Genomic DNA, 15255 nt, shown 5'->3' with positions numbered 1-15255 from the left:
CAGGAGTTTGACACCAGCCTGGTCAACACGATGAAACCCTGTCTCTATTAAAAATACAAAATTAGCCAGGCGTGGGGGCATGTGCCTGTAGTCCCAGCTACTTGGGAGGCTGAGGCACAAGAACTGCTTGAACCTGGTAGGTGGAGGTTGCAGTGAGCCGAGATCTGGCCACTGCCCTCCAGCCTGGATGACAGAGTGAGACTCTGTCTCAAAAAACTGAAAAAAACAAAAACAAACAAAAAAAGCAAGTTTCTCAAGTGGAAAAAAAAAATCTACCTCTACAATTCTCCTTCACCATAAAGATACTGTCATGGCTTCCTCAACAGCGCAGCTGGCCTGGGATCTTGGGAATTCACAACCTCTGTCCAGTCCGAAATTCTTTCTGCAGCCTGTTTCTCACAGACAGCCCACCAGCCCTCTTGTAAACCCCTTTGGTGACCACAGCTCACTACTTCAAAATGCAGTCTATGTTATTAGAAGGTTAATCCTGATTTAGAACCAAATCTGACATTCACTTTGACTTGTCCTACTTCTGCCATCTGTGTTTACAAAGAGAAAGACTCTCCTGCCAAATATGGCTCTGCAGACACTTGAAGAGATTGTTCTGGTGCCCTGAGTTCATTCATGTATTTGTTTGTTCACTCATTCATGACTCTATACAGAGCATTTGCTGTGTGCTAGGCCTTGGGGCTGTAGCAGAGAATAAACAAGGTTGAGGTGTGTCCTCTTGTGGTTTATAGTCTGTGCAAGAAGATAACAACCAAACCAACAGTAATAATAACGCACGGACACGGTCAAATAGGAAAGATGTGGGCGGACTTGGACAGGAGGCAAGGCCCTCACCGACGTTGGGACTGGGAAGACTTTCTGGGACCATCTTTTGTGGTTAGGCAAAAGGTGAGCAACTTCCATGCAGTTCAAAGTTTCAAAGAAAAACAGGGAGGGTTTTGCTGATGCTCTGAGCTTAGTCTGCTCACCGGAAAATGCAGCATCATGGGGAGGGATGCGGTGTTTGGGGGATGGAAGAGGGGATGGGAAGAGCCACGTAAGCAGTGAGAGAGAGTACAGAGTGTCTGGGATGTCTGGGAGGTAGACAAGGCCCAGTCTTGCGGGAACACACAAGGGAGGAAGGAACAATGGGGCAACAGGCCCAAGATGAAGGAAGAAGCGCCTTTGGGCCCCTGAATGCCATCTGAATGACAGTGTTCAAGGCCCATATCTAGCCTGATGTGGGTCACCTCTCTTGCAGGCACTGCATTTTCACTAACATGGCCCAAGAAAACATTAGCCTTTTTTTCCTTTTTTTGAGATAGAGTCTCTCTCTGTTGCCCAGGCTGGATTGCAGTGACGCAATTTTGGCTCACTGCAACGTCTGCCTCCCAGGTTCAAGCGATTCTCCTGTCTCAGCCTCCCAAGTAGCTGGGATTACAGGTGTGTGCCACCATGCCTGGCTAATTTTTGTATTTTTAGTAGAGACGGGGTTTCACCGTGTTGGCTAGGCAGGTCTTGAACTCCTGACCTCAAGAGATCCACCCACCTCAGCCTCCCAAAGTGCTGGGATTATAGATGTGAGCTATTGTGTCCGGCCAGCATCAGCCTTTTGATCATGACTTGCAGTGCACCTGTGGCTCTTCAAAGCCCTCGAGAATTCTTCACTCAAACTGCTGAGAGACCAAGACACCCCCATCTGGGGATCACACAGCTATGTTAATGAACCTAAGACTGAGCTTTATTTCCATTTTTCTCTTACTCATTTTCTTTTTCCTGTTTTGATTATACAAGCAATACATGTTCATTTTAATAAAAATTTTAAAATACAATGTTTATTATCTTATAGTTTCTGAGATTCAGGAATTTGGGAGTGACTTACCTGGGTAGTTCTGGCTCCGGGTTTCTCATGAGATTGCAATCAGGATGTCAGCCAGGGATGCAATCATCTGGAGGCTTGACTAGGGGTGGGAGGCTCACTGCCAGGTTGGCTGGTTCATGACCTGGCAAGATATTGCTGATTGTTGGTAGAGGCCTTGTAGCTCCACCACTTGGACCTCTTCATGGCGCTGCTTGAGTGTCTTTATGGCATGGCAGACGACTTTCATCAGAGCAAGTGATCCAAGAAAGAGAACAAGGAGGAAGCCTAATTCCCTTCCTATAGAACTAAGTATGTCCAAAGCTGCAGAGAATAAACAAGGTTGAGGTGTGTCCTCTTGTGGTTTATAGTCTGTGCAAGAAGATAACAACCAAACCAAAGCTGCTTTGGACATACTTCTATAGGAAGGGAATTAGGCTTCCTTTTTTTTTTTTAGATGGAGTCTCACTCTGTCACTCAAGCTGGAGTGCAGTGGTGTGATCTCGACTCACTGCAACCTCTGCCTCCCTGGTTCAAGCGATTCTCCTGCCTCAGCCTCCCAAGTAGCTGGGACTACAGGCACCCACCACCATGCCTGGTTAACTTTTTTTTTGTATTTTTAGTAGAGATAGGGTTTCACTGTGTTAGCCAGGAGGTCTCGATTTCCTGACCCTGCGATCCGCCCGCCTTGGCCTCCCAAAGTGCTGGGATTATAGGTGTGAGACACCGCACCTGGCATAGACATTTTTTTTTAAAAATAAAGATGGGGTTTCTCCATGATGGCCAGGCTGGTCTTCAACTCCTGACCTCAAGTGATCCATCCACCTCGGCCTCCCAAAGTGCTAGGATTATAGGCATGAGCCACCGCACCCGGCCTCTTTTTTTTTTTTTTTTTTTTAGATGGAGTCTTGCTCTGTCGCCCAGGCTGGAACGCTGTGGCGTCATCTTGGCTCACTGTAACCTACGCCTCCCAGGTTCAAGCAATTCTCCTGCCTCAGCCTGCTGGGTTGCTGGGATTACAGGCGTGTACCACCACACCCAGCTAATTTTTGTATTTTTAGTAGAGATGGGGTTTCACCATGTTGGTCAGGATGGTCTCCAACTCCTGACCTTGTGATCCACCCACCTCTGCCTCCCAAAGTGCTGGAATTACAGGTGTGAGCTACCGCATCCGGCTGACCTAGACATCTTTTTAAACCTCCACTCTCCCCATGTCTTCTTCCAATATAAGCATTATAAATATTTTAGAATATTTAGAACCAGAATTTTTCTCATGCAAATATATACATCTACCTTAAAAAATAAAATGGGATCATAATATATATACAATGGTTTATTATTATTTATTTAGTATTAGAATAGGTAATTATGCACACAATATAAAAATTTATAGTTGCAGGGCTAGGTGTGGTGGTTCATGCCTGTAATCCCAGCACTTTGGGAGGCCAAGGCAGGTGGATCACCTGAGGTCAGGAGTTCGAGACCAGCCTGGCCAACGTGATACAACCTGTCTCTACTGAAAATACAAAAATTGGCCTGACCCAACACGGTGAAACCCCATCTCTACTAAAAATACAAACATTAGCTGGGCATGGTGGCACATGCCTGTAGTCCCAGCTACTCAGGAGACTAAGGCGGAAGAATCACTTAAACCCCGGAGGCGGAGGTTGCAGTGAGCTGAGATCGTGCCACTGCACTCCAGCCTAGCGACAGACAACAGAGCAAATAACATTAAAAAGAATGAAGGGCCGGGCACAGTGGCTAATGCCTGAAATCCTAGGAGACCTGAGGTCAGGAGTTTGAGACCAGCCTGACCAACATGGAGAAACCCTGTCTCTACTAAAAATGCAAAATTAGCCGGGAGTGGTGGTGCATGCTACTCAAGCTACTCGGGAGGCTGAAGCAGGAGAATCGCTTGAACCCGGGAGGCAAAAGTTGCAGTGAGCCGAGATCCTGCCACTGCATTCTAGCCTGGGTAACAAGAGCAAAACTCTGTCTCAAAAAAAAAAAGAAACAGAAAAGTTTGGTGGCTCCTCAAACAGTTAAACATAAAATTCTCGTAATTCTATTGCTGGTATAGAAATAATTGAAAACTGGGACTCAAACAGATACTTGCATGTGAATATTCATAGCAGCATGATTTATGACAGCCATCAGGTGAAAACAACCCAAGTGTTCATCAACAGATGAGTAGATAAACTCTGGTACATCATACAAAGGAATATTATTCTATGATTCTACTTAAGTAAAATACCTACAATAGGCAAATGTATAGAGATAGAAAGTGGGTTAGAGGATACCAGGTACTAATAGGAAAGAAGGAATAGGTAGTTATTGCTCACGGTACAGTGTTTTTGTTTGGGGTGATGAAAACGTTTTTGTTTTTTGAGACACAGTCTCATTCTGTTGCCCAGGCTGGAGAGCAGTAGTGAAATCTCAGCTCACTGCAACCTCCGTCTCCCAGATTCAAGCAATTCTCCTGCCTCAGCCTCCCACGTAGCTGGGATCACAGGTACGCACCACCACGCCTGGCTAATTTTTGTGTTTCAGTAGAGATGGAGTTTCTGCATGTTGGCCAGGCCGGTCTGAAACTCTGACCTCAGGTGATCCACCCAGCTCGGCCTCCTAAAGTGCTGGGATTACAGGCGTGAGCCACTGTGCCTGGCCCTTCATTCTTTCTAATGTTATTGCAAACAGAATCTTTTCTAATTTTGTTAGATCTACAGTCTTCAAAATGGTTAAAATGGAAAAATGTTATATGTATAATTTACCAAAATAAAAATTCAAAAAATAAAATGCTTATGAATACATTTTTAAAAAGAAGTACAAAACTTATATCTATAAACTATAAAATATTGTTAAAGGAAGTTAAAGATCTGAAGTAATAGAAAGACATCTCATATTCATGGACAATACTGCTAAGATGGCAATACTCCCAAAGTCAATATACAGATTAAATGTAATCCTTGTTAAGATCTCAGCTCCTTTTTTTTTTTTTTTTTTTTTTTTTTGGAGAGACGGAGTTTCACTCTTGTTACCCAGGCTGGAGTGCAATGGCGCGATCTCGGCTCACCGCAACCTCCGCCTCCTGGGTTCAGGCAATTCTCCTGCCTCAGCCTCCTGAGTAGCTGGGATTACAGGCACGCGCCACCACGCCCAGCTAATTTTTTGTAGTTTTAGTAGAGACGGGGTTTCACCATGTTGACCAGGATGGTCTTGATCTCTTGACCTCGTGATCCACCCACCTCGGCCTCCCAAAGTGCTGGGATTACAGGCTTGAGCCACCGCGCCCGGCTCCTTTTTTTTTTTTTAATTTAAATTTAAATTGTAGATTCAGGGAGTACATGTGCTTGTTTATTACATGGGTATATTGTATAATAGTGGAGATTGGGCTTTTAGTGTATCCGTCACCCAAATATTGAACATTGTAAAATTACCAAAAGGTAATTTTCCAACCTTCCCAGCTCTTAGAGTCTCTGCTGTCTATTATCTTCATCTTTATGTCCAATCTGCCCATCTGGCTTCTTCTTTTTTTTTTTTGAGACGGACTTTTGCTCTTGTTGTCCAGGCTGGAGTGCAATGGCTCTATCTAGGCTCACCACAACCTCTGCCTCCCAGGTTCAAGCAATTCTCTTACCTCAGCCTCCCAAGTAACTGGGAATACAGGCGCCTGCCACCACGCCCAGCTAATTTTTGTATTTTTAGTAGAAACAGGGTTTCACCATGTTGGCCGGGCTGGTTTTGAACTCCTGACTTCAAATGATCTGCCCGCCTCGGCCTCCCAAAGTGCTGGGATTACGAGTGTGAGCCACCACATCAAAGGCAGTTTTTTTTTTTTTTTTTTTTAAATTTGCTAATCTTCTCTGTATCGTTCCAATTTTTTAGTATATGTGCTGCCGAAGCGAGCACTCAAAGGCAGTTTTATTCACTGCTCTATCTGCAGGCTCTAGACACTTGACAGCTGACCCTAAAATTCACACGGAAATGTAAGGAATCCAGAATAGCCAAAACAATATTGAAAAAGAACAAAGTTGGAGGACTCATACTTCTTGATTTTAAAACTTACTATAAAACTATCATAATCAAGACAGTGTGGATTTGCATAAAAATAGACATATAGGGCCGGGTGCGGTGGCTCACGCCTGTAATCCCAGCACTTTGAGAGGCCAAGGCAGGCAGATCACTTAAGGAAATACTTCCAAAGTCAATGTACAGATTAAATGTAATTCAGGAGTTCCAGACCAGCCTGGCCTACTAAAATATAAAATTAGCTGGGTGTGGTGGTGGGCACCTGTAATCCCAGCTACTAGGGAGGCCGAGGCAGGAGAATTGCTGGAACCCAGGAGACAGAGTTGTAGTGAGCTGACATTGTGCGCCTGCACTCCAGTCTGGGCAACAGAGTGAGATTCTGTCCAAAAAAAACCCACATATAGATTAATGGAAAATAATTGAGAATCTAGAAATAAACTCTTACACTTACAGTCAGTTGTTGTTGTTGTTTTTGAGATGGAGTTTCACTCTTGTCACCCAGGCTGGAGTGCAGTGGTGAGATCTCAACTCACTGCAACCTCTGTCTCCCAGATTCAAGTGATTCTCCCGCATCAGCCTTCCAAATAGCTGGGATTACAGACATGTGCTACCATGCCAGGCTAATATTTGTATTTTTAGTAGAGACAGGGTTTCACCATGTTAGTCAGGCTGGTCTCGAACTCCTGACTTCAGGTAATCCGCTGCCTTGGCTTCTCAAAGTGCTGGAATTACAGGCATAAGCCACCGTGCCCGGCACAGCCAGTTGGTTTTTATTTTCAACAAGGGTGCCAAAACAATTTAATGTGAAAAAGAATAGTCTTTCCAACAAATGGTGCTGGGACAACTGAATATCTATATGCAAGGAATAAATGTGAATTTCTATCTCATACCATGTTAAAAAAAAAACCTCAAAATGGATTAAAGACCTAAATATAAGAGCTAAAATTATTTACACTCTTAGAAAAAGACATAAATCTTTGTGACCTTGCTCAGGCAAGAGTTTCTTAGATATAGTACCAAAAGGTCAATTAATGAAAGAAAAGGTAGATGAATTGGATTTCATCAAAATTAAAAAACTTATGTGGGTCAAAGGACACCAAGAAGACAGTGAAAAGATAACCCAATGTAGTGAGACCTCGTCTCTACGAAAAATAAAAAATTAGCTGGGCATGGGGCGTGCCTGTGGCCTCCGCTACTCAGCAGGCTAAGATGGGAGGATCACTTGAGTCCAGGAGTTTTGAGGCTGCAGTAAGCCGTGATCATGCCACTGCAACTCTAGCTGGGGTGATAGCAAGACTCTGTCTCAAAAATAAATTAAATAAAATTTTAAAAATACAGATTGCAAAGGCCGGGCGCAGTGGCTCATGCCTGTAATTCCAGCACTTTGGGAGGCCAAGGCGGGTGGATAGCCTGAGGTCAGGAGTTCCAGACCAGCCTGGCCAACATGGTGAAACCCTGTCTCTACTAAAAATCCAAAAATTAGTCAGGCGTAGTGGCAGGTTCCTGTAATCCCACCTATTCAGGAGGCTGAGGTAGGAGAATTGCTTGAACCTGGGAGACAGAGGTTGCAGTGAGCTGAGATCGGGCCACTGCACTGCAGCCTGGACAACAGAGTGAGACTCCGTCTCAAAAAAATAAAAAATAAAAAAGATTGCTGGGAGTGAAGTCTCACATCTGTAATCCCAGCACTTTGGGATGCTGAGGCAGGTGGATCACTTTATCACTTCAGGTCAGGAGTTTGAGACCAGCCTGGCCAATAGGGTGAAACCCCATCTCTACTAAAAATACAAAAATTAACCAGGCATGGTGGTTCATGCTTGTAGTCCTAGCTACTCAGGAGGCTGAGGCAGGAGAATCACTTGGAAAATCTCAGGAGGCAGATGTTGCAGTTACCCAAGATGGTACACTGCACTCCAGCCTGTGTGACAGAGCAAGACACTGTCTCAAAAAAAAAAAAAAGAACTCACAGAATAGAAGAAAAATTTTAAAAATCATATATCTGATAAGTAACTTGTATCTAGAATAAAGAACTCCTATAATAATTAAAACAATAAATTATTACAATAATAAAAAGAGAACCCAATTAAAAAATGAACAGGGTATGCAACTATGATTGCAGCTACTTAGGAGACTGAGGTGGAAGGATCCCTTGAATTCAAGAGTTTGAGGCTGTAGTGCACTATGATTACACCTGTGAATACCCACTTCACTCCAGCCTGGGCAACATGGTGAGATCCCCTCTCTAAAAGAAACTTTTTCTTTTTTTTTGAGGTGAAGTCTGACTCTGTCACTGTCCTGCTGGAGTGCAGTGGCATGATATTGCTCACTGCAACCTCTGTCTCCTGGGTTCAAGTGATTCTCCTGCCTCAGCCTCCTAAGTAGCTGTTAGGAGTGTGTGTACCACCACGCCTGGCTATTTTTTTTTTTTTTTTTAAGATGGAGTCTCACTCTGTTGCCCAGGCTGGAATGCAGTGGCATGATCTCGGCTCACTGCAACCTCTGCCTTCCGGGTTCAAGCGATTCTCTTGCCTCAGCCTCCCGAATAGCTGGGATAGCAGGCGTGTGCCACCACGCCCAGCATTTTTGTTTGTTTGTTTTGTACTTTTAGTAGAAATGGGGTTTCACTGTGTTTGCCAGGATGGTCTTGATCTTCTGATGATCCACCTGCTTTGGCCTCCCAGAGTTACAAGCATGAGCCACAGTGCCCCGCCTCTATTTCTTTCTTTCCTTTTTTTTTTTTTTTTTTTTTTAATGGCTGTTATGCTTTTAATGGAGGCAGATACAAAGTTCATCAATGAAAACAAATGTTTTACATACTTATTAACATAGTGATTAATGTAAATTATATTTTGATAATGTAAAATACAGTGTGTTTGGCTTCAAGAAAGAAACTAGAGAGTTAGCTGCAACTTAAGATAACTGGAAAGGCCCCTTACACTGTTTTTGCCCAACATCTTTATTATAGTATTTTTTTTTTTTTGAGACAAAGTCTCACCCTGTTGCTCAGGCTGGAGTACAGTGGCACAGTCTTGGCTTACCGCAACCTCTGCCTCCTGGGTTCAAGCAATTCTCTGCCTCAGCCTCCCGAGTAGCTGGGATTATTGACACCTGCCACCACACCTCGTTAATTTTTTTATATTTTTAGTAGAGACGGAGTTTCGTCATGTTGGCCAGAATGGTCTCAAACTCCTGACTTCAGGTGATCCACCTGCCTCAGCCTCTCCCATATCCCCAGATAATATCTGGGGAGGGAATTAAAAAATAATACAGGCTGGGTGAGGTGGCTCATGCCTCTAGTCCCAGCACTTTGGGGGAGGCCAAGGCGGGTGGATTACCTGAGGTCAGGAGGTCGAGACTAGCCTGGCCAACATGGCGAAACCCAGTCTCTACTAAAAGATACAAAAATTAACTGGGTATGGTGATGGGTGCCTGTAATCCCAGCTACTCGGGAGGCTGAGGCAGGAGAATAGCTTGAACCCGGGAGGTGAAGGTTGCAGCGAGCTGTGTTCGTGTCATTGCACACTAGCTTGGGCGACAGAGCGAGACTCCATCTCAAATAAATAAATAAATAAATAAATAAATACAAAGCTCTTTTCAGCTGCGGTTCAAAAAACTCTAGTGAAGCTGTATGGCAATGACATTGTGGGACCATGATGTTTCCCTAGAAGTATCTCCAATAACAGGCAGTTAAGAAACTTATAGTTTCAAAGGCTGGAAAGCAGCAAAGATATCTTAGAGAATTTAAAAACATTATAAACCCCACTTCTCTCCTACAGGGACCTTTTAAAGCATGGACATAACTTTAAGGAGATTGAGAAAACATCAGTAGTTTTCATAAACCTTCAATGAACACCCCAAGGCACAAGTGTTGAAAACGGCCTGTTAACTAAAACGTCACTTTTAGAGGTACAGGTATTTGGTGCTTACAGTGAGAGGATGACTTTATCCCTACTTAAAAGCACCAGGTGTCAAGCTCAGCTTCCATTTACACAGGATGCACCAATCATCCCTATGGTAGTGAATGGTTCAAGTACTGTACTACATTTCCAACACGCTGTTTGCCTATTTGCTTAGTCAGTACTGGGGTTCTTTTAAACCCTGTAGGTCTACAGAATATTTTAAAAGGCTAGAACTACCTCAAAAATAGTCTTGAAATAATACTGAGCCCTTCTAAAAGAGCTCACTGGATGTTTTAGTAACATTTACAGAAAGAAAGGCAAAATTTGCAGTAGCTGAGTTTCTTTCAAGTGAAGAATAATAATGTAGAACTAACATGTAGGCTAAAATGTTTGGTAATTAATGTCAAAAATTGCCAAGTTTTTTTTTTTTTTTTTGCGATGGAGTCTCGCTCTGTCACCCAGGCTGGAGTGCAGGTGCATGATCTCAGCTCACTGCAACCTCCGCCTCCTGGGTTCAAGTGAATCTCTTCTCTCAGCCTCCTGAGTAGCTGGGATTTCAGGCATGCACCACCACGCCTGGCTAATTTTTTTGTATTTTTAATAGAGATAGAGCTTCACCATGTTAGTCAGGCTGGTCTCAAACTCCTGACCTTGTGATCCGCCCACCTCAACCTCCCAAAGTGCTGGGATTACAGGCATGAGTCACTGCACCTGGCCAAAATTGCCAAGATTATTAATATGTATTTTGGTAATCACTATTGGCCAAATTAATTTTTTGTGCAAAATACACTATATATTAATAGAACAGGAAAAATCATTATTTCAGACCACTAACAGAAGAAAACCCCCAGCAAGAGAGGCATCTATCAGGCAATTTAACATTAGGGAAGCTTACTAGCTTTAGAATACATTAATACACCTCAATTACAGAAATATTTCATTTTTAAAACGAGAGTGTTTTAATTTAGTTATTTAGAGATGGAGTTTCACTCTTGTTGCCCAGGCTGGAGTGCAATGGTGCAATCTCGGCTAACTGCAACTTCCGCCTTCCAGGTTCAAGTGATTCTCCTGCTTCAGCCTCATGAGTAGCTGGGATTACAGGTGTGCAGCACCACACCTGGCTAATTTTGTATTCTTAGTTGTGATGGGGGCTTCTCCATGTTGGTTAGGCTGGTCTCGAACTCCTGACCTCAAGTGATCCCCCCACTTCAGCCTCCCAAAGTGCTGGGATTACAGACATGAGCCACTATGACTGGCCAAAACTAGAGTGTTTTAATGTCCTTTTAGTAGCCACCCAGTCTAAGGAGTCTTGCGAAAAAGATGTATCCAGCAGGGCGTGGTGGCTCATGCCTGTACTCCCAACACTTTGGGAGGCTGAGGCAGGTGGATCACCTGAGGTCTAGAGTTCGAGACCAGCCTGACCAACATGGAGAAACCCTAGCTCTTAAAAAAAAAAAAAAAAAAAAGATGTATCCATAAAGATGCTGCATTTCCAGTGTGGGGGCAGATTAATACTTCTCTAAGAAGGAAGGAAGTGAATTACCTCAGCATCAATAAACAGGATTTTTCTTTTAAACAATAACTCATAATCTGATGACTCACTTTGTTTTACTAGTTCAAAATTGGGCAGGAGAAGAACTAAGCTAACTGGTCAGACCCAGAAACACAATGCTTTGGCAAGCCGTGGTCACTCAGCTCATGATGTGTGATAATCGGCAGAAAGGCTGCTCAACTCTTGTCCATTCCTTCACATCTGTAGAGGAATTCGATATAACCACTTCTCTTTATCAACTTTAAGCTGCATACAGGCAAGGAGGCCACAAACTGCAGGAAGGCCCTAATGGTCTGGGGGGGAGTTATTTTCCTCCTGTAGACATGAATTAAGTAATACTTCCTAGGCCTTCTTTTGAAGCAGCCACTTGTGTTCTCCAGAGGATAACTGGAAGAGGTTGCCCATCTTTTTATTTATTTTTTTATTATTTTTATTTATTTATTTATTTATTTTTGAGACGGAGTCTCACTCTTGTTACCCAGGCTGGAGTGCAATGGCACGATCTCGGCTCACCGCAACCTCCGCCTCCTGGGTTCAGGCAATTCTCCTGCCTCAGCCTCCTGAGTAGCTGGGACTACAGGCACGCGCCACCATGCCCAGCTAATTTTTTGTAGTTTTAGTGGAGACGGGGTTTCACCACGTTGACCAGGATGGTCTCGATCTCTTGACCTCGTGATCCACCCGCCTCGGCCTCCCAAAGTGCTGGGATTACAGGCGTGAGCCACCGCGCCCGGCTTTATTTTTATTTTTTAAAGACAGGGTTTCACCATGTTGGTTAGGCTGGTCTTGAACTCCCGACCTCAGGTGATCTGCCCGCCTTGGCTTCCAAAGTGCTTGGATTACAGGCGTGAGCCACCATGCCTGGCCCCATCTTTTTTTTTAAGAGACAGGGCCTCGATATGTTACCCCGGCTGGAGTGCAGTGCCTGTTCATGGGTGTGATCCCACTACTGATCAGCATGGGAGTTTTTGACTTGCTCCATTTCCCACCTGGACCAGTTCACCCCTCCTTGGACAACCTGGTGGTCCCCCACTCCCGGGAGGTCACCATATTGATGCTGAACTTAGTGCAGACACCCAATCAGCATAGTGTACTATAGCCCAGAACTCCTGGACTCAAGTGATCCTCCCGCCTCAGCCTCCCGAGTAGCTGGTACTACAGGCATGCATCACCATGCCCGGGTTGCCCATCTTCTTTCCTGGCAGGACTCAACCTGGTGTCCCTGGTGTTAAAGGGACACCAGGAAGTGCTTATGGGGCTTTTAAGCTTTTGTTTGCCAGCTCTGTCTTCAGGACTAGGCACTTCCTTCTTTGTAGGGGGCCCTGATAAGCTACTCAGACAAGGAGCTGTTCTTTGTTGTTTTTTTTTCTTTTTTTTTTCCTTCAAGAATTTTCTTCCTAGACCAAGGAGACTGTTCTTTATGACTTGGAAGAAATCAGCAATTTTAGAAGGAATCATTGCCTTTGGTGCTTTAGTTTGTTCTATTACTTCTTTTCTAGAAGGACAGAGCCACATATTCAGGGAATCTTTATGCTTTTCAGGCTCAGGCTTGGGTTCTAGGGGCATCCCTTTTTTTTTTTTTTTTTTTTTTTTTTGGAGATGGAGTCTTGCTCTGTCACCCAGGCTGGAGTGCAATGGCACAGTCTCCGCTCACCGTGACTTCCGCCTCCTGGGTTCAAATGATTCTCCTGCCTCAGGCTCCCAAGTAGCTGGGATTACAGGCGCACGCCACCATGCCAGGCTAATTTTTTGTATTTTTAGTGGAAACGGGGTTTCACCATGTTGGCCAGGCTGGTCTTGAACGTCTGACCTTGTGACCCGCCCACCTTGGCCTCCCAAAGTGCTGGGACAACAGGCATGAGCCACCGTGTCTGGCCCAGGCATCCCATTTTTATCTTTTTCTTCTTTCTTCAGAAGCCACTTATACAGAGCCTCCTTCTCACAATTCTCATCATACACACACTCTACAAAGCTTGTGCAGGGCTGATTGGCTCTGCACACCTCCTCTACCTTACATGAGTCCTGATAGTTCTGGACAAGCCAATCTTCTGTAACCGTGCTGGGGGTGGATAATGCCTTCTTGGCCTCCAAGTGGTCATTCAGGCACTTCAGATTGCCCAGGTTTTCAATCTCCACACCTTTGGGCTGTTTTCCCTGACAGTTGGTACAAGAGTGAGTCTTGACAAGCCAATCAATCATTCACATTATAGGACTGGAACAAGAGCTTAAACTTCTTACTGCTTTCACAACTGCTATTCTCAGGCTTCCCCAACTTACGGGATTCTTGGGGAGTCACCAGCCAATCTGGTAGGTCCATCTCATCTTGACCAGGAAGCTCTAGATCTTCAACCTTTTCCATTTCAATGGAAAAAGAACTAATAGCGAAATGGCTGTCACGCCTTTTTTTTTTTTTTCTTTGAGATGGAGTTTCGCTCATTTGCCCACGCTGGAGTGCAGTGGTGTGATCTTAGCTCACTCTAACCTCTGTCTCCTGGGTTCAAGCAATTCTTCTGCCTCAGCCTCCCGAGTAGCTGGGATTACAGGCGCGCCTCCACGCCCAGCTAATTTTTGTATTTTTAGTAGAGACGGGGGTTTCACCATGTTGACCAGGATAATCGCAATCTCTACACCTCAAGATCCGCCCACCTCGGCCTCCCAAGGTGCTGGGATTACAGGCAAGAGCCACTGCGCCCAGCCTGAATGGTTTTGAGAGACCCAAATGTGGTGATGGTCTGGCACGGAGCAGTTGTGTCAGCTTCAAAGAGCAGGACAGTTGAATCTTCAGGCTTAAGGGCCAAACTGCCCAGTCTCTCCAGGCACACAGAGACTCAGTTGGCTAGATCTGTGTTTTGGGTACACTCCAGTTGATGAGTAAGACAACTGAACTGGCCCAATAACCAGTAGAACTGCTAAGCCTGCTGAGAAGTGTCTCCTCTTTAAGCAGATAGGTGAAGTCCACCTGTTCATATAGCCACACCTCACAGCTTCTAAGACATTTCAGGTGACAGCTTATGCAACTGTGAATCTGAGCTTTGACCTCTTGCAGATTAGCTTCAATTTTCTGTTCAACCCAGAGAACTCCACCTATAGCAAGCTCCAAGTCCATCCATGTATCACGACACCTCAAGAGAGGTTCTCTATTATTGGAGCTGCCACTCTGATCTTGGAAAGTCTTCATTTTGCTCACCGCTCCAGGTCCGAGTGCCTCTCCGGGCGATCTGAGGGGACCTTGGGTGGTTTGAGACACGGCCCCACATAGACCTAGGACTGAAAGCAATTTTTTATATTTTTAGTAGGGACGGGGTTTTGCCATGTTGGCCAGGCTAGTCTTGAACTCCTGGCCTCAAGTGATCTGTTGGCTTCAGCCTCCCAAAGTACTGGGAGGACAGGCATGAGCCACTCTCCTGGCCTGAAACAATTTTTTTTGGCCAGGCACGGTGGCTTGCTCCTGTAATTCTAACACTTTGGGAGGCCAAGGAGGGCTGATCACAAGGTCAGGAGTTTGAGACCAGCCTGGCCAATATGGTGAAACCCTGTCTCTATTAATAATACAAAAGTTAGCCGGGCATGGTGATGCACGCCTGTAGAAAAAAAGGAAAAAAAAAAAAAAGAAAGAAAAAAATTTCTTTTGTCTGTAACCATTAGAATTATTTATTTATATATTTTTGAAGCAGAGTCTTGCTCTGTCGCCCAGGCTGGAGTGCAGTGGCTCAATCTCAGCTCACTGAAACCTCCACATCTGGGGTTCAAGCAATTCTCCTGTCTTAGCCTCCTGAGTAGCTGGGATTACAGGCATGCACCACCATGCTCAGCTAATTTTTATATTTGTAGTAGAGATGGAGTTTCACCATGTTGGTCAGGCTGGTCTCGAACTCTTGACCTCATGATTTGCCCACCACGGCCTCCCAAAGTGCTGGGATTATTGGTGT

General features: G+C 44.7%; 1 pseudogene; it reads right to left on the bottom strand.

Annotated features, from left to right (window-relative positions):
- Positions 1-11521: 11521 nt before the first annotated feature.
- Positions 11522-12902, bottom strand: LOC116531657 (annotated as a pseudogene).
- Positions 12903-15255: the final 2353 nt, after the last annotated feature.

The sequence above is a fragment of the Sapajus apella genome, unplaced genomic scaffold, assembly GCF_009761245.1.
Source record: "Sapajus apella isolate SASKATOON/1434 unplaced genomic scaffold, GSC_monkey_1.0 scaffold71, whole genome shotgun sequence".
In the NCBI taxonomy this organism is placed as follows: domain Eukaryota; kingdom Metazoa; phylum Chordata; class Mammalia; order Primates; family Cebidae; genus Sapajus; species Sapajus apella.
This window is presented reverse-complemented; position numbering and strand designations above follow the sequence as displayed.